This window comes from Pinus tabuliformis, chromosome 4_2 (assembly GCF_031772625.1).
Source record: "Pinus tabuliformis cultivar Carrire ecotype Pingquan chromosome 4_2, CPIR1, whole genome shotgun sequence".
NCBI classification, from domain to species: Eukaryota; Viridiplantae; Streptophyta; class Pinopsida; order Pinales; family Pinaceae; genus Pinus; species Pinus tabuliformis.
In genome coordinates this window covers 669109525-669129944 of record NC_142304.1, presented here as the reverse complement: position 1 = coordinate 669129944, position 20420 = coordinate 669109525, and positions in this window count along the sequence as shown.

The window sequence follows — 20420 nt, the reverse complement described above, 5'->3', positions numbered from 1 at the left end:
CGGGTCTGGATTTGCTCTGGTATATCGTCTTGAAGCCAGCGTGCTATTGAGAAAAATCACATGACATAACCAACTTACTCAGCCTTTCCAATCCTAAGCTCATCATCCGGAAGCTTAGAATTATTATGAAACATGGGGATTTGATTTCAGTTTTGTCCCCAGTATGGTCGCCACTATGTTAGCACCTAAATCTGCCTTAGGCTAAAGGAAGGCAAAAATTAGGGTAACCACAAACCACACTTAGTCTGGTAGCTAGCCCTACCAAAACAGGAGAGGGCTCTCTCCGAGTCACGCTCAGTGAATATATAAGCAAAACGGTCTGAGATGACTTACAGTGAAATATTGATCTTAGGCTAGTAAGTAAATAGAGATACAAGAAACCATTTTCATGAATGACCGAGCTTCTAGGATGGTATGGGACCAACGGTCAGTAGGAATAGAGAATTTAATACAAAGGCACAGATTATTCCGTGAGGCAAGGTAGGCAGAAAATGTAACAATTTAGTTTGAGGTAACGCGGCATGAATAGATTGCTGAAGAAAGTGAAAAGGGCATAGTTACATGAATCCTTTTCAACAGAAGAAAAACACTGAACATGAAATTTTCCCACAGGCAGAGCAATAAAATTGAATTCTACCTAATCTCACTCAGAAAATTTCACTAGAAATGAACATGAATTGAATTATGAAACATAACGAAATACATATGAAAACATAAGAGACACATTTGCTACACTCACAACCACAAGAATCTCATGAAACAGAGCCGCTGCCTTTCATTAATTCTCTGTCAAAAATACACAGTGAAGAAACAGAGTTTCTTTCCCACAGTCTCCCAGAAGTTACAAGCCAACCAACCCTTTGCAAATAGCTTGCATACAATATATAGAATGTGTAAGGAAGAGATAGAACGCCCAAGGGTTGGGGAGTTACTCAAATCATTGCAAAATGGAGATGGAGAGCCAACCATCAACTACAGGTGCAATGCTACAAACATGACATTTGGCTTGGGTGACCATTTGCCTTCCTTCGCCACTTAGATAGAAGCCAATCTAGAGAAAAAATACTTTAAATGCCGCCTTTGGTGCCAAAAAACCGAATTGTAGATGAGCGGGCCCACTTGGAGAAGTCGCGAACCGAAATTTTGCGAAACGGAAGCAAATTGGGTAATTTTTCCTCTATGCGCCGCGCCATTTTCTCTGTGAACTGCGCTACTTTGGGGCCTGTTTTGGGGCACTTTCGGGTGTCAAAAATGTGCCCAAGTGGGCTTGTTGGAAAGCCTGTCCTATCTACTTTCTAACCCCACTGTAATTTTTGAATTTGGTGCTCATTTGCCCCTCCAAATATCCATTCTCCCAAGACTGCTTCCTGTGTGTCAAAAAAGGAGCAGAGAGGCCATTTTTGGGTGTTTTTTGACCTTTTGGAGACTCATATCTTGCCAAAATTTATTTTCCAGGCACCAGTAGTCCTGATTTTCCATCAAAAAATGCAAACCATTCCTTATTTGGAGCTCTAGAATTTTAGCGTCGCGCCACAGGGAGAAAAACCCTATGTTTTGTCCAAAAATTTGTCATGTGACCAAAAATTCCCCAAATTTCTTGAAATTTGGGCTGGAGGTTCCCTATGGGGTGTTATGATGGGCCAAGGAAGCCTCAGCCAATATTCGAAGCCTATCTTGCCCTTTTGCCTCTTTTGCCTTTCTTGTTTCTTTCCTCAATTTCGCCTTCAAACTCCTTATCCGGGCCCTTGCACTCATGTTCCGTGTCCTGTAACGATAAGCCATGTGTCTCAGTAAGGCAAGGTCTTGATCGGCCTTGTCCAGTAGCCTCTCCAAGTGCATGTTCACGCTCTCGAGATGGGCCTCCCAATCCTCATTGATTTCTTGCTCTAATGATGTGAGCTCAACTCTTCTCCTTTGAGCAGCTTGGCGATGTTCATGAATGTTTTGCAGCTCCATAATCGCCTGCTGATCCTCAAGCTGCTTGTTTCTCTGCTACAGGTACTTCATGTTCCACTTGGCCCTCTCCAAGTCAAGGGATAAGGACTCAATCACTGATTGCTACTCCTGGATGATCTCTGTAAGCTCTGCATTTGTTGGTTCTGTATCTGTCTCATCATCATGGACGAGAACGAATTCAGTCTCTCGTTCACCTGATGGCCCTTCCTCCTGCACTGGCTCCTTACCTCTACCCTGCTCATGTGATGCTGATGTCAGAAGCAAGGCCCCTTCCACCCCGGGTGGAGATAACACTCGCTTTGCTGCTGCAAATAAGGGTCTAGTGCCTCTCCGATAGGTGATGTATACTGGCATAGTAGCAGTCTCATGTCACTCATACTGATGAGATGGGCCACCTATCTCATTCTCTGCCTCTGATACTACCTGTGGAGCACTGAAAAATTCATGGGAGATGAAGTCCTCCTAAGTAATACCTTGCAATCCCAACTAATGGTCCACCAAAATCCGGATAAGAGCAAAGTGATAAACACTGTTGAGCTGCTGTCGAGGGGTCTTATGCTGCATGACATTTTTCATCCTCTCTATGTTCCCGCAAATTAAAAATGGGAGGTTAATCATTCGCACCCTGGTAAAGTGCATGAGAAAACTGATGTGATAGGCATAAAGGTGAGAAAACCTCCCCTCACAACCGAAGTATTTCATGATCAATTTCATGAGCGGAGCATTCTCATCTCTCAAAAATCTGAACGGGAAGACTCTTGTAAGCTGACTCAAACAACTGGCCTTAATGTAAGGCTCATAATGATGCCTCTCCACCTTCTTCTTCTTATGCCACTATTCTCCAACATTTGGTATGCCGGTTGCCACTGATATGGCTTTGGGTGTCAATGTGAAAGTGACCCCAACCAAGATAGACTGACCTCCATGTAGGTGAAGTGCAAAAAGACGGGCCAACTCATGATGAACTCTGACATTTTCCACCCTTTGACAAAATTCAAAACATGCTAAGTGCTGGAAACATGACATAGCAAGAGGGCATGCCTGCAACTTGGTGAGGGTGTTTGGCTCATCTCTAACATGTTTGCCAATCCGGTGATGTCTCCTGGGGGCCTGTTCTCCTAAAGATGTATCACTGTGGGTCCCCTCCTCATATTCTGATGAAACCTCGGATGCCATGACTGCTGTTTTGTAAACTGAATTTAGGCTGCCCTTTGATTATAGTGAAGCTGGAGGTTGTTTTGACAATCTGCCACTAAGGGGACAATTAAAAAGGGAGTATTAGGAGGGGGATAATATAATGGGAATAGGGGTTTATAGGATAATTTTTTTTAGGGATATACAGGGGGTTTTGGGGTATTTTGATAGGGTAGGTTTTGTGTTTTTGGCAAGGTAAGGTTTTAGGGTTTGTAAGGTAGGGTTTGGGATTTATTTAGCAATAGGAAGAGGAGAAAGGGAGTATGATTTTGGTAGTGTTAGGGTAGTGATTATGGGGACAATGGCATAGGGGAATAAGGAACAGAAGTAGGGTAGGAAGAATAACCTTGGCAGCAATATCACTATAGCACAAACCCTGGCATAATGGTTTTCTTTGGTGTCTTCTTTGTGTTTGCTTTATGAAAAAATTTTGCATTTTATTACAGGCATAAAATCATCATATTACCCATAAAAATTGGTGCACAATTAAATTTAGGTAGCCTACCTTGCAAATAGAAGAGCTCCACAAAAAATTTGAGTGGATTTGGTAGGTTCTGGGTGCTTTATCCCTGTGCGCCGCGCGCAAAGCCCCTTGCATTGTGCACTCTAAGTGCACCGCGCCAGTGGTAATTTTGAACTGTGGGCAGGCTCTGTGTGTGCCGCGCCCTCTGTGTGCGCCACGCCCCTGAGTATATGCGCCGCACTCTTTGAAACTGCCTCCAACTCACTCAAACACGCACGATGCACACTCACACCCTTTGCAACGTTTCTCCAAGGCTTGGATTAGCACAATGACTTTTGATTTTGATGAACACTTGTATATATAGCCTTGGTAGTGATGTTTTAAATTTACTTTTTAAAAATCCCACTTTTCTAATGTCCTGTTCAACACTTTTTCACTGATTTTAATATAACCCTGATTTTCACTTTTCCTCTGAAATTTTGGCTCAAACGATGAAATTTTCGACGCCTTTTGAAAGGATTGCATGACAGAGCATCTAGTCACGGGAACCATGACTACACCTGAAGAAATCAACTATCGACTCTTTTTGAAAATTTTGTCACAAATGACACTATTTGACTTTTCTTCAAAACAAAGTTTTGAAGAATAATCGAAGTCTATCAACATGATGATGAAACTCTACGGATCATTACTTTGCAAGATCATCACTCTGGCCTGCATGGATTTACTGGACATATTTTAAAGACCAAATTGATCAATCCCTAGACCTAATGACCAAAAATGACCTTTGTCCGTTGAAGGACCAGAACTTGACTGTCATGGACTTTTTTGATTATTTGACACAAAGACATAAGCCAGCAGGAGCTAGACATGAGGGGAAATGACTAGCATGACTTTCTCCGTCAAATCATGGCATGCCCCTAGCAGAATGCAGCTGAGTGAATGGAGCGGGACACCTAAAAATGAAATGCATAAAGAGTTTTGATCTCTGACGGAGGACTGGCTAGACCGACTCTAACAAACATCACTAGCCTTCAACCAAAAGACTTTGTATGGTGTTAGACATCAAAACATCAATTCAAACCATGCAGAATGTATTGTTGTACCTTGAGGATCATTATCATTACCAGTGATTTCTCTCATGTCTATTAGCAGCTTACATCATTGGCTGGTAATCAGATGGTGTCTTCCCATGTTCGACTTCAGATAACATATTCGCATGGTTAGACTCATACTTGAGTGAATGATTGAACGAGATAGAAGACCCCAGATCTAGTTTCATCCATCTGAGCTGCGATTTCAGGAAATGTACCAAATCATCTGTATAATGGCTTTACATTGATGGTCATTCCAATCATGGGTCTATATATGTAGATGACTGTCTATGTACTTGTAATGAAAGTTTATAAGATGAGCATGGGTATGCCTTCCCTCAGCAAATCATGAGAAGAAATCAAAATATCTTGATATTATGTATTGTAATCAATGCAGGTCACCATCCACTTCGGAACCTGCTCATCACATCATAAAGCATATCACTCGACATCATTATTTTTGACTTCATGCTTTAGGGGGCAATTGTTATAGATCCATTTGGGCACTTCACTCCCATCATCCATATCAGTACTATTAGGGCTCATCAAACCCTAATTCAGTTGCTACATGCCTGTTATAGACATATTTGGGCACTACACCCCCAATCACATATGTCTATAAACCAAGGGCTTCTAAACCCCTAAAAGTGGTGTTTCATACCTTAAAGGAACAAGGTCAGCCGATTACATCATTTCCCAGAAGTTCTCCCTGAAAAACTACTCAGAACTGGTCAAAATTGTACCATACAGACTGCTCCATGCTGAGGGTGCGATGCATCTCACCTATTACACACGGGGGTGCGATGCATATTGAAAATCCCTTCTGTAGGGTGTGAGGAGTGAGAGCAGACAAATGGCAGAAGCAGTTTGCTAGGTGGAAACTCAAAGAATATTCTAGAAACTGCTCATATGACACTTGCCTCTCTAAATTCGCCTAGGGATGAGTAAGAGATCATGAAATCTCCAAGTGAAACCAAGAACTATCAGTGAAATGACACTAATCAAAATCCCAGAAGCTGACTCACTCTCCTGCAAACATCTATATATGGATCCCTCATCCTAGAGATATGGGAGCTGGAATTTTGTAATTTGCAAGGAAGTGTTGTTGGTTTCTCTTTGAAGATATTGTTGGGTGATCTTGCTTTGTATGAGGTGAATAGGGATTTCATGCTGGCAAGATGATGCTGGACCAAACAGCTTGGTTGTAATCCTCTCTTCTACTACTTCTATCAATATTTCTATTTGAGTTTTCCTCCATATGCTCATATATCTCTGAATCTTGTATTTGTATATGCATTTATATGGTTAATGTACATCTAATCCTACATTGTTTATGGTTATAGATATCTATGCTTTGATGGTATTTTTCTGCTTTGACTCTACAGGTGTCCTATGAAGCGGAACAATTGAGAAAGGAGTGGCGAAGGCTCTATCAAAGGAGAGAGGAAACGAGTAAGGAGACTAGCAAAAGACCGAGGTTGGTACTCTCTACTTCTCTCTCATCTGTCTCTCATAAAGGAAGACACAAGTAACTTTAGTTTGTTTGTTTCTAAGATAGCTACCTGTCTTAGTGGGACTAGCAGCTCTGAATGGACACTAGTTTTCCTGATAACAATGCCCTAGACAAGTCAACACTTTGAATGCCTCCTTCCCTGACAGTTTCATGGCTTGAAGACATCCTGAAATGACTCCTTGAAGGACCAATGCAGATAGGCCCATGTAAGGGTGCTCTACAGAGCACTTAGGCCCATGCAAGGGTGCTCTGTAGAGCACTTAGGCCCATTTTGACCTGCGTTGGGTGAGATTGAACGAAATTTGCATAGGGTTCTCGGAATATTCTCATATTTTAGAGCCATCTAAAAGATTCCTAGACTTATCATCTCCTATGAGCTCGAAAATGGATGAGGAATGAGTTAAGTTACCTCCTATCCTCTCATCCCTTCCTCCATGGAAACAAACTCTATGTTTGGAAGGCCATTCATTACCCTCATTTATGACAAAACTTCCTCCTTTGGCCTATAAATTGAGCACTCATCTAAGTGATCAGGGGTTGGACTTTGAGAATTTGTAAGGAGATACTATTGGAGTGAGAACTGAGATTGTAAGTTAGTAGTGTTATGTTGCTAGAGTGTTGTGCTATTTATGTGATGTTGGTTGGAACCCAAGATGGAAGAGTGACAATGGATCGGACTTCATGGTTGTAATTCTTCCTTCTATTCAATAAAGCAGTTTACACCCTTTTTCCATATGCTTATCTTGATATATGATGTTTATATGTGTGAATGTATCTGATTCCATTTACTTGTATTCGATAGATCTTTTTCTTTGATTGGTTCTCTGTCTTCTATTTATGCTTGCAGGTACTTTTGGAGCGAGTTAAGTTCGAAAAGGAGCAGCAAGAGTCAAACAAAGGAGACAAAAGGAAAGCGAAAGAACAAGTAGGTCGTATGATCCCTTTGTCTTATTTATCGTTATAGAAAAAGGATAAGCAATTTAAATCTGTTGTTCTAGGTATAGCTACCTACCTAGGGAATTAGTATTTATCTGTAGATACCAAATTCCTCGTAACACCTTCCCTTCTCCAACAGTCTGGGTAATGGAAGAACTTTTGTCACTGTTTCTTGATAGAACCTCGGTGCTCTCCCACCATTGAGTTCCTAGTTCGTAATTCAAATTACCTTTTGGATTTCCACTCTATGACCTTCTATCCTATCATTATGACCAGTCTTGTGAAGGGAACCTCCTTCCACCAACCAGGAGTCCTCTTTGACTAGGGTTTTTAATCTTTATGAGGGTAATATTGGCCCAACTTTTCCTATAGATCCATGGCCTCCTACCCTTAAGCTACAAATAAGGCTTTATAGCTCCTTTCAACATGACTCGATTCAAGGTTTATGAGTTTGCACTGCGTAGTGCCTTATAAGGAGAACTTGGAAACCCTCTTGAATGTCAGCTTCGCTACTATAAAAGCTTTCTAGAACTATCCTTTCCAATTATGTCTTTCCCTTAGGAGTCTAGTAGATCTCCAAATGAGACTTACGGGTCCATTGTAATGCTCTTGGTTTCCTAGGGATACTTATGACGTTATTCCTCTCGAGATTGAGTGACTAGTCCTTCAGTGATTTCCTGGCCTACGAGTCTACTATTTCCATGAGGATGAAATGCACCCATAGGTGAGATCTCCTACATGGATTACCTACCACAAACTTGGCCTAGACTCCAAGGAAGACTCAACCTCGCTTGCCACCCGCCAATAGTGCCAGACCTTATGTCGACCTGCAAGCAACTACATGTTGATACACAAAGCCATCAGGTGACTTGATCATCACTTTACAACACCAACAATAGATATACAACCTACTGAAAATACAAGGTTGAAGTACATTTAGGTAAATATGGTGGCTCAATTGATACCAATGAAAATTCCCTTGAACGTTAAATTCGTTCTCATCGAGCAACACCACATCTTGTAATGTGACCACTAATTGATCACAAGTGAATACAGACCCTGTTATGCAAAAGGTCTCTCTCTCTATAATATTATATTAATAAAGGGTCTCAAAGCCCACTATTAACCCAAGCTATCATGGACTGACACTATATTATAACTTTGTCTTAGTTATCATGTGACTAATATACTTTTATGTACCAGCTATTTTATGTTTTTCGTTTAGCAGTTAATAACATATTTTCGCTCTTCATCTTTCTTACGTATTCATGCATATGTTCCACACTAATACATACATAAATGCAACCATTTAATACATTTCACAACACACATGGAATATAATGCATAAGTGAGTCTTCATTACAACAATGTAGTCACTATATTCAAAATCGTTACCCATAAACAGAGTAGCATCATTCATCATACGTTAAACAAAATACATAGTTATTTATCTTGGAGTAAGCAAAGAAACTGAGTCTGGGACAAGGACTATCCACTCAACCATAGATAGTTGCAACCACAATTACTTGTAGTTGTCACCCTCAAGCTAGATTCCAAATTCGCTTCAGGGACTAACACACCAATTTGTCACTGAATTATAGGACTCCAGAGGACCTCCTTCCTCAATCCCACCAGCTGAAAAATTCTTGTTGGTTTAGCACCGGGAGTCTAGAGGTGCCTACCTCACCCCTAGGTTCTCACACAATGATTCACCCCCTACCAAGGAGTCCAGAATCCATTGTGCCTTATGGGAATTAACCATTAGTCTTCATTTTGGTCTTTTAAAGCTCCTACTTCTGGATGGACTCTACCTAAGTTGTTACAATGCTTCAGAGTTTGCTATCTCAATCCACAGCCTCCAAGGGACCCAAGCTATTACAAGGCTCCAGATATTCTTTCCCAATCCACAACCTCTAGGGACCCAAGTTGTTACAGGGCTCCAAAGACCTTTGTCTCAACCTACAACCTCTAGGGACCCAAGTTGTTATAGGGCTCTAGGGATTCTATCTCAGCCCACAACCTCCAAGAACCCCAAGCTATTACAAGGCCCCATAAACTAGCAGCTCAACCCACATCCTCCATCGATTGAGAGCCAATCCCCTTCTCTTCTCTTCTTTTTTGTTCTTCTTGTGGAGAGCTTGTGTCAAACTCCTCCTATGCTTCCCACTGTTTTTCTTTCTCCTCCTTTTTTTCCTTCACATTCAGCCTTTTCTTTATTTCTCCTCCCTGGCCTACATTGCACCACCCTTTTCTATAACTTCTTGTCCTCTATTTCTTGTGGTTTCTTCCTAAGCGAAATGGGCCTGCATACCTCTTTGTTCTACTCATTTAATTTCGAGAGCTAATTTCTTCAATTCTAGCACCTTCCAGCCTTTAATGTTTGTCCTACATTTTTTAGGTTTCTCCCTTGCACAAGAAAGCAAGACATCCCAAGCAAGCAACTCCCTTCCCAGCTCTGGAATTTGTGTCCCTGACTTGGTACCCATTTCAATTTCAATTCGTTGTACAATATTTACAATGCATTCATGATGACATTCACATGGAATCCTCAGGTGGAGTTGTGACAGTCCCCTCCCCCTTGAGGGAACATCGTCCTCGATGTTCAACTTTCCATGTACAATCACATGAACAAAATCAAATACATATTATTTTCATGGAGCTTTATACACACAACTCTATACAGTATTTACAATTATACATACTTGTCAATCACATAATCAAAATGCAACACACATTCTTTTCATGGAGCTTTATACATGCAACTCTATACAATATTTACAATTTGTACATACTTGTTTTACTTGTTTTACCCATCTAACAAGTAAGGATAATTAGCTTTCAAGGCATCATCCATTTCCCACTTGGCATCCTCTCGCCCAAAGTGCTTCCACTATACCTTGACTTTCTCTATTCTCGGTTTCGGAGCATGAGACTCCTACGGACCAAAAGGCACATTGGTTTGGGTTGGAACTCTTCGTCTAGTCCCACCTATAGCACAGACCAATCAATCCCATGATTACAATTTTGCACATACATTTTAAATAAATAAACACGAAAAACATCATGAATTCTAACTAATGTAGGTAAGGCCAACTTATACGTTATTGGTCCTATCCTCTCAAGTATTTCAAATGGCCCATAATATCGTGGTGCCAACTTGGCACATGTCCCCACCCTTAAGGAATTCCTTTAGCGCTTAACCCTCAGACAAAACTTTTCTACGACTTGGAACTCCTTGTGGATCTTGTGCTTATCTGCATAACTCTTTTGTTTGCCCTATTACACCTTCATATATGTCCTTATGATCTAAACATGATGTTCCATATCTTTGAGCATATTAGGTATTACATGCACTCTATTATTTGGGTCTCTCCAACTAATATGAGTATTACATTTTCTGCCATATAATGTTTCAAAAAGGCTCATCGATATGGATCAGTGGTGTCCATTGTTGAATGAAAATTCCACAAGTGGAATATATTCTTCCCATTTTATGGGCTAATGCATCACATACATCCTTAACATGTCCTCAAGGATCTGGTTGGTCCTCTTAGTTTACCTATCGATCTATGAATCATATGCGATGTTGAATGCTAATTTTGTCCCTAAGCCTACGAACAGTTCCTTCCAAAACCTAGAAGTGAATTTAGCATCTCTATAGGACATGGTCATTTTTTGGATTCCATGTAGCTTCACGATATCTCTTATGAATGTTTGTGTTTTTTCGCTAACAGAATGGGTGGATTTGACCACCCTGAAAAGAGCTACCTTGCTAAGGTTTTCCACCACTACCATGATTTTTTCATGTTGCTTCATTGTTTTGGGTAACCTCGTGATGAAATCCATAGATATTACATCCAACTTCCATTCTAGGATGGGGATAGGATGTAGTAACCCCGCCAGATGTCAACATTCGACCTTCTCTTTGTTTCCATTCCAAACATTTTTCCATGAATTTCGTTACTTCTTTCTTCAAGTTTTGCCAATAATAGCTTCTTCTAATGGCTGTGAGGGTCTTTTGATACCCTAGGTGTCCTAAGAAGGGTTTAGTATGTAATTCTTGTTGGGTTGTGTTATATTCTTTCCATGACTAGCCCATGTAGTTAACTGACGGGTTAGAAGGGGGGCAGAGCCCCCCCTTTGTTGCACTGATTGCGTAGCGGGGGGGTCACAGGGGGTTTGAGGGGTGCAGGGAACCCCACTCTATGGGGTCCGGGGCAATGCCCCAGAAAATTTTGGTTTTGGACCCTATGTTAGGTTGGGCCGACCTACCTATGGTTTTGTGCATGATTTTCGCACATGTTTTTGGACGCTATGGTTTTTGGTCCATGGTTTTGGATGTGATGGTTTTCGGTCCATGGTATTGAATGCTTTGGCATGTATAAATATGTATTTTAACATTGAAAGGAACATAATGAAAAATCAAGTTGTTATCCCGGTTTTGGGATCCAGGGGAAAATCTCTGTGTATATGTGTTTTATGTGTTATGTTCTCGCATTGTTTATTTTCTGTGTTTTATAATTCGTATGCAGGTAATTTCTGTACGGGGTTAAAACCTACATTTGGTATCAGAGTTGTTTTGGCTTCAAGGGGATGCCTTTGCTACTGAGGGGTTTCGCTCGGGCCTGTGGTAGACCTTGTTCAGTGGGAGATCTGCGGGATTGATTCTGGTGGTGAAAGAAGATGGCGAGCAGTGGAAAGATAAAGATCGAGAAATTTAATGGTCAGAGTTTTGAGTTATGGAAACTCAAGATGGAGGATCTCTTGGTGGATAAAGATCAATGGATCGCAGTAGATCCAGGTACTAAAGCAACGGGAGTGTCTGATGAATAATTGAAGAAGTTGGATCGGAAGGCAAAGAGCACAATATGATTGTGTGTCTCAGATTTAGTATTGCTGAATGTATTAGGGGAAGCTATGGTGAAGGCTTTGTGGGACAAGTTAGGGACTTTCTACCAATCTAAGTCTCTGGTGAATAAACTGTTCCTACGGAAAAAGTTGTATAACCTGAGGATGAAAGATGGAGACTCGGTGACAGAGCATTTGAATGCGTTTAATACTGTGGTAAGTCAGTTATCATCTATTGATATCAAAATTTCAAATGAAGATAAGTGCATTAGTTTGTTGTGTTCTCTACCAAATTCGTGGGATACTCTAGTTATTGCAATAGGTAGGAATGCAACTGCCTTGTAGTTTGATGAAATAGTCTCATCCTTGCTGATGGAGGAAATGAGACGGAAAAATATGGAGAGCCAGAATGGTGATGCCTTGTCTGTACGAGGACGGTCCCAGAACATAAACAAAAATAAACCATCAAGTGGGAGGTCTAAATCTAGAGGGCGATCTAAATCTCTAGGAAAACCTGTAAAGGTGGTGTGCTGGAAATATGGAAAGGAAGGGCACTACAAAAGGGACTATAAATCTAAAGCTCCTGACAAAGGAAAGGGATCTGATGATGCTCCTTCTACCGAGGCGAAAACCACCGCAGATGAAGGTGGGGATTTGTACTTGGCTTCTTCAAGTACACATGTAGATCATGAGGCATGGTTGATTGACTCAGGTGTATCCTTTCACTTCACTCCCCATAGAGAGTGGTTTTGTGAGTATGAGAAATATGATCGTGATGATGTCTTCTTGGGGGATGACAGGAAGGCTAGAATCGTTGGTTGCGGGAAAGTAAAGTTGAAGTTGCAAGGTGGAAGGGTTAGAACACTTCCGGGTGTTCTACATATTCCTGCAGTGGCCAGAAACATGTTTTTTGTAAGCAAGCTGGATGATGCAGGTGTAAAAACAATGTTTGAGCAGGATACCTGCAAGATGGTTCGGGGAGCATTGGTATTGATGCGGGGAGTTCGGATCGGAACTCTTTACAAGCTGCAAGGTAGCACTGTTGTTAATGGGTGCAACAGTTCTGTGGTTCCTGAAAGTGGAGCAGAAAATCTAGTGGTCTCTGGAAAGAAGACCATGTTGTGACATCAAAGGCTTGGACATATTGGAGAGAAGGGCCTTCGAATACTTCATGGTAAAGGTATGAGTAATAGCTCTCTGGATTTTGATTTCTATGAAAATTGTGTATATGGGAAGCAGAATCAGTTGAGTTTCACCTTTAGTGGTAAGAGGGTGAAACAGATATTAGAGCTTGTGCACAGTGATGTGTCTAGACCTGTGAAGGTTCCATCACTGGGTAGGTCTGTGTACTATGTATCATTTATATATGAATTCTCAAGGAATACATGGATATATTTCCTTAAGAAGAAATATGAAGTCTTGGAAAGGTTTAAAGAATTTAAGGCTCTGGTGGAAAACCAGACAAAGAAGAAGATAAAGGTGCTGAGGATAGATAACGATGGAGATTTTTGTTGTAAGGAATTTGAAGAATTCTGTAAGAAGTGTGGTATAGCATGAAAAAAGACTACTCCATACACACCTGAGCAAAATGGATTTGCAGAAAGAATGAACAAGACGTTGATGGAAATAGCAAGAAGCATGCTCAATGGTGCCAGTTTAGGACAAGAATTTTGGGCAGAGGTGGTGGAGACAGCATGTTACCTAGTCAACAGATCACCTTCATTAGCGTTGGAGGATAAGACTCCACAAGAGGTATGGACTGGTAAGAAACCCTCTCTTTCACATCTGAGGGTATTTGGATGTGATGCATATGTACATGTTCCAAAGGAGAAAAGAACCAAGTTGGATAGTAAATCAGAAAAGTGCATATTTATTGGGTATAAGGATGGTTTAAAGGGTTATAAGCTTTGAAACCCAGTAACAAAGAAGGTTGTGTACAGCCGAGATGTGGTGTTCAGAGAGGTGAAATATGTGATTAAACATGAATTCCCATCAAAGGAACCTGAGAAGATAGAGTTTGAGCTAAAGGAGGAAGAATCAGACTCTACAGCAAAGGAGGAATCAGAAGATGAAGAGCCACAAACTCCGAGTGTGAGAAGATCAGTTCGAGAAAGAAGGCAGCCAGAAAGGTATAGTCCATCTGCTTTCTGTTCATATTTTGCCTTATCTATTACTTATGATGATCCTAGAACTGTGAAGGAAGCAGTAGATTCAGAGGATGGAAAACTATGGAAAGAGGCCATGGTTGATGAAATGGCATCTTTGCACAAAAATGAGGCTTGGGATCTGGTGGAGTTGACGGTTGGAAGGAAACCCATTGGAAACAAATGGTTGTTCAAGAAGAAGACAAATACAGAAGGAAAGGTGGAGAAATAGAAAGCTCGGTTGGTAGCAAAAGGTTATTCCCAGGTGTCGAGAATTGATTTTGGTGATATTTTTTCTCCTGTTGCCAAGGTAACTTCTATTAGATTAATTTTATCTATTACTATTGCTTTTGATTTTGAGGTAGAACAGATGGATGTGAAGACAACATTTCTTCACGGGGATCTAGAAGAGGAGATCTACATGAAGCAACCTGAAGGTTTTGTGGTGAAGGGTAAGAAAGAACTGGTATGCAAGTTAAAGAAGTCTCTGTATGGGTTAAAACAGTCACTAAGAATGTGGTATCAGAAATTTGATACATCTATACGGGGACTTGACTTCACTAGAAGCAACGAAGATCACTGTGTGTATTTTTAATTAGTTTGTGACCGTGTTATTTATTTGTTCTTGTATGTGGATGATATGTTGCTGGTTAGAAATGACAAAGAAATTATCCAGGATTTGAACACCCATTTGTCCTCCAAATTCGACATGAAAGATCTTGGTGCTGCAAACTATATTTTGGGCATGGAAATTAAAAGAGATCGGACAAAGAGGAAGCTCTCGTTAAACCAGAGGAAGTATGTCGAGACAATTTTGCAGAGGTTTAATATGCAAGATAGTAAACTGGTGAAGGTTCCTATTCTTGTAGGTGTAAAGTTATCTGCTGAACAGTGTCCCAAGACACAAGAAGAGGAAGAGGACATGTCTCGTGTTCTATATGCAAGTGTATTCAGTAGCCTGATGTATGTGATGGTCTATACTAGACCAAACTTTGCACATGTAGTGGGAGTTTTGAGCGGGTTTATGTCAAAACTAGGGAAGGAGCACTTGACAGCAGTGAAGCGGGTTTTCAGGTATTTGCATGGCACTAGTGATTATGGTTTTTGCTACCAAGGAAGACCAAGATTGGACAGAGTGTTGGATATTCGTGGCTTTGTTGATGCAGACTGGGCTGGAGATCTGGATCAAAGAATATCTACAAGTGGTTATGTGTTTAACCTATTTGGAGGTGTTTTCAGTTGGATGAGTAAGAAACATTCTGTAGTGGCACTATCAACTACAGAGGCAGAATACATGGCAGCCACTCATGCAAGTAAGGAAGTAGTTTGGTTGCAGATATTGTGTTCAAGTATGGAGTTAGTATAGGGAGATATAAGGATATACTGTGACAGCCAAAGTGTAATTTTCTTGGCAAATAACCCTGCATATCATTAAAAGACAAAGCACATTGATGTTCAGTATTACTTTGTGAGTGATATGATAGAAGACAAAAAGATGTTGCTGGTAAAGGTGGACACTTTGAAGAATATTGTAGATGCATTGACAAAATCTGTGAGCTCTGAGCAGTTCTCTTGGTGTAGAGAAACAATGGGCATTCCAGGGCTGGATAAATGACCAAGCTCTCTTGTGGTCCCCTGTGGAAAGAAAACAACAAGTGGGAGAATGTTGGGTTGTGTTATATTCCTTCCATGACTAGCCCACGTAGTTAACGGGGGGGTTAGAAGGGGGGCGGAGCCCCCCCTTTGTTGTGCCGATTGCGTAGCGGGGGGGGGTCACAGGGAGTTTGAGGGGTGCAGGTAACCCCACTCTATGGCTGCCCTGGAAAATTTTGGTTTTGGACCCTATGTTAGGTTGGGCGGACCTACCTATGGTTTTGTGCATGATTTTCGCACATGTTTTTGGACGCGATGGTTTTCGGTCCACGGTTTTGGACGCGATGGTTTTCGGTCCATGGTATTGGATGCTTCGGCATGTATAAATATGTATTGTAACATTGAAAGGAACATAATGAAAAATCAAGCTGGCAGTCCCGTTTTGGGATCCAGGGGAAAATCTCTGTGTATATGTGTTTTATGTGTTATGCTCTCGCATTGTTTATTTTCTGTGTTTTATAATTCATATGCAGGTAATTTCTGTACGGGGTTAAAACCTACAATTCTCTCATTATCCGTCCTTTTTATTTCATCATTGTTAGGCACACAAATCCTACCTTTAAATCAGACTAAATCGTCCTCAATGAGGTGATAATCTCCATCCTTACTGTCTTGTCATTATTCCTCCTTTACTTGATAGCATGTTTCATCTTGTTGTCTAATGATTTTTATATTATCATCTAGTTTTTTCACACATGATCTTACAATTACGAAATGATTCACGTGGATCCTTCGACTCAAGGAATCAACAACCTTATTTTCATTGCCCTTTATATCTTAACCTCGAATTCAAATTCATAGCTTAACCTCGAATTAAATCAGACTATATCTTAACCATGAGCATGAACTTCCAGCTAAGGAGGTAGTTCCTCCACATTTTCAAAGCAATAATGATAGAAACCAATTTCAGGCCATGGATCACATAATTCTCCTCATGCACACCCATATTTTTGGACTCATAGCACACAACTTATCTTTCCTACATTAAGAATCCATTGAGTCCTTCCTTGAAAGCATCTATACATACTACGAAATCCTTGCCTAGATCCACAATTCTCAACACTGGTGCACTAGTGAGCAATTGCTTTAACTGCTCAAAGCTATCTGCACACTGCATGGTCCACTCAAATCTCTTATGTTTCCTCTGTATGGTTGTAATGGGATGCTCGATTTTGGATAAATTCTATAATATCCTGTTAATCCCATGAATGATATGATCTCATCCACATTGTTTGGACTGGGCCACTCCCTTATGGCATTGATGTTTTCTGTATCAACTGATACACCTTCCTTGGATATGATGTGCCCTAATTAGTGTATCTGTGTCTCGAATAAATCACACTTTTCAAGCTTTGCATAGAGCTTGTGATCTCTCAACAATTGTAACACAACTGCTAGATGTTTCTCATGTTCTTCCTTAGTTTTGGAATAGACCAATATATTATCCACAAATATGATGACAAACTTGTCCAAGTACGGTCGCAACACCCTGTTCATCAGACACATGAACATGGAAGGAGCATTAGTGAGCCCAAATGGTACCACTACAAATTCGTAGTGCCCATGTCTCGTAATGAAGGCAGTATTAGAATGCGCTCCTCCTTGTTTCTCACTTGATGTTAGATGGACCTCAAGTCAATTTTGGAGAAGATTGTTGCTCCCCTTAGCTAGTCAAAGAGATCGTAAATCCTTGGCAATGGGTACTTGTTCTTGATGGTTACCTTGTTCAGTTATCTATAATCAATGCATAACCTCAGAGTTCCATCTTTATTTTTCACAAACAATATTGGTGCTCCCCAAGGAGACACACTTAGCCTTATGTACTCTTTGTCTAGCATTTCTTTAAGTTGTAGTTTCATCTCGACCAACTCTAGAGTGCTTATTCCATATGGGGCTTTAAATGATGGTGCTTCTCCAAGTATCAACTCGATAGAGAAGTTTATCTCTTTGTGAGGGGGTAATCCTAGGACCTCTACTGGAAAGACATTCACGTACAGTCGCAAGACTGGATACCTTCGGAGCATCTCATTTTCCCCAGTCTTTGTTTCTCCATCGACTCCCTCATCTTTTGAAACTTGTATTGCAAACATCGTACACCTCATATTTGCTTGCCTTTCCATATTCTCTTCGTTACTTTCTCATCCAATCATTCTCTTCCTTTTTCATATAAATCCACATTGGTTCGATGCATGTACACCCAGTCCATTCCCAACAACATGTCATACCCACCCAATGGTAGCACATTCAAGTGAGTTGTTGTGATCATGTTATTGAGTTCCAAAACACATGACTTCACCCTTTGGTTGATCCTTCTCTATGTCCCCATTTCCAACTGAACCAACCACGGTTCTTGGTGTAGTTCAATGTACAATTTTCACTTTTTGATAAGCTCTATGTTGACATAACTATAATGAGAACCTGGACCAATAAAAATAGAAACAACTTGCTCTTTTAGCTTACCTTCCATATCTATGATGGATGCCTAGTGATCTGCTTGGTGGTTGTCTAAATTTGCATAAATCTTGGGTATACTCCAGACTACTTTTCCCACCATGCTTGCTTCCTGAGCACTGTAGATTTTGGGTCCAACCTCGTGCTGATGAGGACAATCCCTTCTCTTGTGGTTCCCACCACAGGTCCAACACTTAAGTCGATTGTTGTACATTCCCTTTAACAAAATTTTTGGCCTTCTGCTGAGACTGTCTTGTTTGAGTTGGGTGTTTCCTCTCTTTTCCTTTTGAGTTCTTCCTGGTCCAACTCACATTTCGCCTGGTAGTGCTCTTGGTTATCTAGTTTTTCTTAGTCTCGGGCCTATGTCTTTCTTACTCATAGAATTGCTCCAGTTTCTTAATAGCGTCCTTCATAGTCATGGGTTCCAATAATTCAATATTATCTCTGAATACCATAGGCAACCCACTAATGAACCTCTACATTTTGACCTTTTCGTCCTTGAGATATGGAACATATCTCAATAGCCCCAAAAAATTAGTGACATACTCCTCATTAGTCATCTGTCCCATTCTGAGTTCATAAAATTCCATTGCCTTATTGTCATAGTAGTGTTCAGACATGTATTGCTCCCTAAAAATCCTCTCAAACTCATCTCATGTCATCTCCTCTTCAGCGATGGCTCTGGTATTGTTCTTATCCTCTCACCAGATATCAAATTTTCCCTTTAGACTATAATAGGTGACTCTAGATTTCATATTCTCTGAGTAATCTTGTATCCTGAAGAACTTCTTCACCCCTAAAAACCATGCTTCCACGTCCTCTGCCTATTCCACATCCCCATTGAATGTAGGTGACTTTGCATTTTTAAATTCCATAGGAATAATCTCCCTCTCCTTGCTCCCTGAGCGATGTTAGTGGTGAGAGTGATGACATTTTTGAATGGTAGAACTAGATGGGTAGCTTGAATTAGGTGTCTGCGTTCTAGCCCTTCCCTTGGGAATACTTAAAGATTTCTCCCTCTAACATAGTGTCCTCACTACCATGTGTGGGCCTATTTTGGGATCCGCTGCCATCTGCTCCATTGGTATTCTCCTCTGACTCTCGAGGGTTGATCCTATCTCTACAATTGTTCCTTGCTTCAGATTTCCTCTGCCTTTTCCAACCTGAGATACTTTGCAGGATGACTGTATCAATCTCATCCTACCTCTCTTGGGCTCCTACCAACCTCTCATTATCGTCCTTAAAACTTCTCACCTCATCTCGAAGGCTTCTCAAAGTGTTCATCCAATCCAGGGATTGATTTCCTCCCCCCTACCCAACTGATCTCTCTTCATCATTAGTTTTGACTCCATCACTTCCATGCTAGGACTGATCGGAACTATATTCAACCATTATAGTTCTCATCACTATATCTTTTCTATGTTATGTTGCTTTTTTCATGCTAAAAATCACACACATTGTCAGACATACTAAAACAACATTTTAACAGAATCAGGATCATGAGCTTGCATTTACGGAGTGTCATGGGGTTCTTGTGATAAAAAAAAAACCTTGTCAATATACAAGCCATTTATAATTACATGCAATAGTCATTCAATCATGCAGTTGGTACATAACTAATGAAAAAACACATTTGCAATCATAATCCCTTCTCCCATGGAGTTGTTAACATCAACTAACATATCCCATCCTAGCTTTAGCAATCAATTAGTAAGTGCAGTCTGACTAACTCAACATTCCATAATCATGTGACAAAATTTCCCCACTTTCATGTGACAAAGCCCATCCAGTCCAAGTATTGAACTTGGATGCTCTGATACCACCACTTTGTAACATAATCTGACCGCTTAAATTACATTGAAAGAATGGGGTAAAGATTTTAGGCAAAATTTCTTACCCTTGAGTATGTAATATGATATTTATTTGAAATATATATATATATATATATATATATATATATATATATATATTTGTGGCATTCGTAGATGTATATACATTTTCACGTGTATAATATACATACATACATACATACATATATACATACATACATACATACATACGTATATATATATATATATATATATATATATATATATATATATATATATATATATATATATAGAGCGGTAGCTCCGAGGCCTCTCGACTTCCCGACTTCCAACGCATGG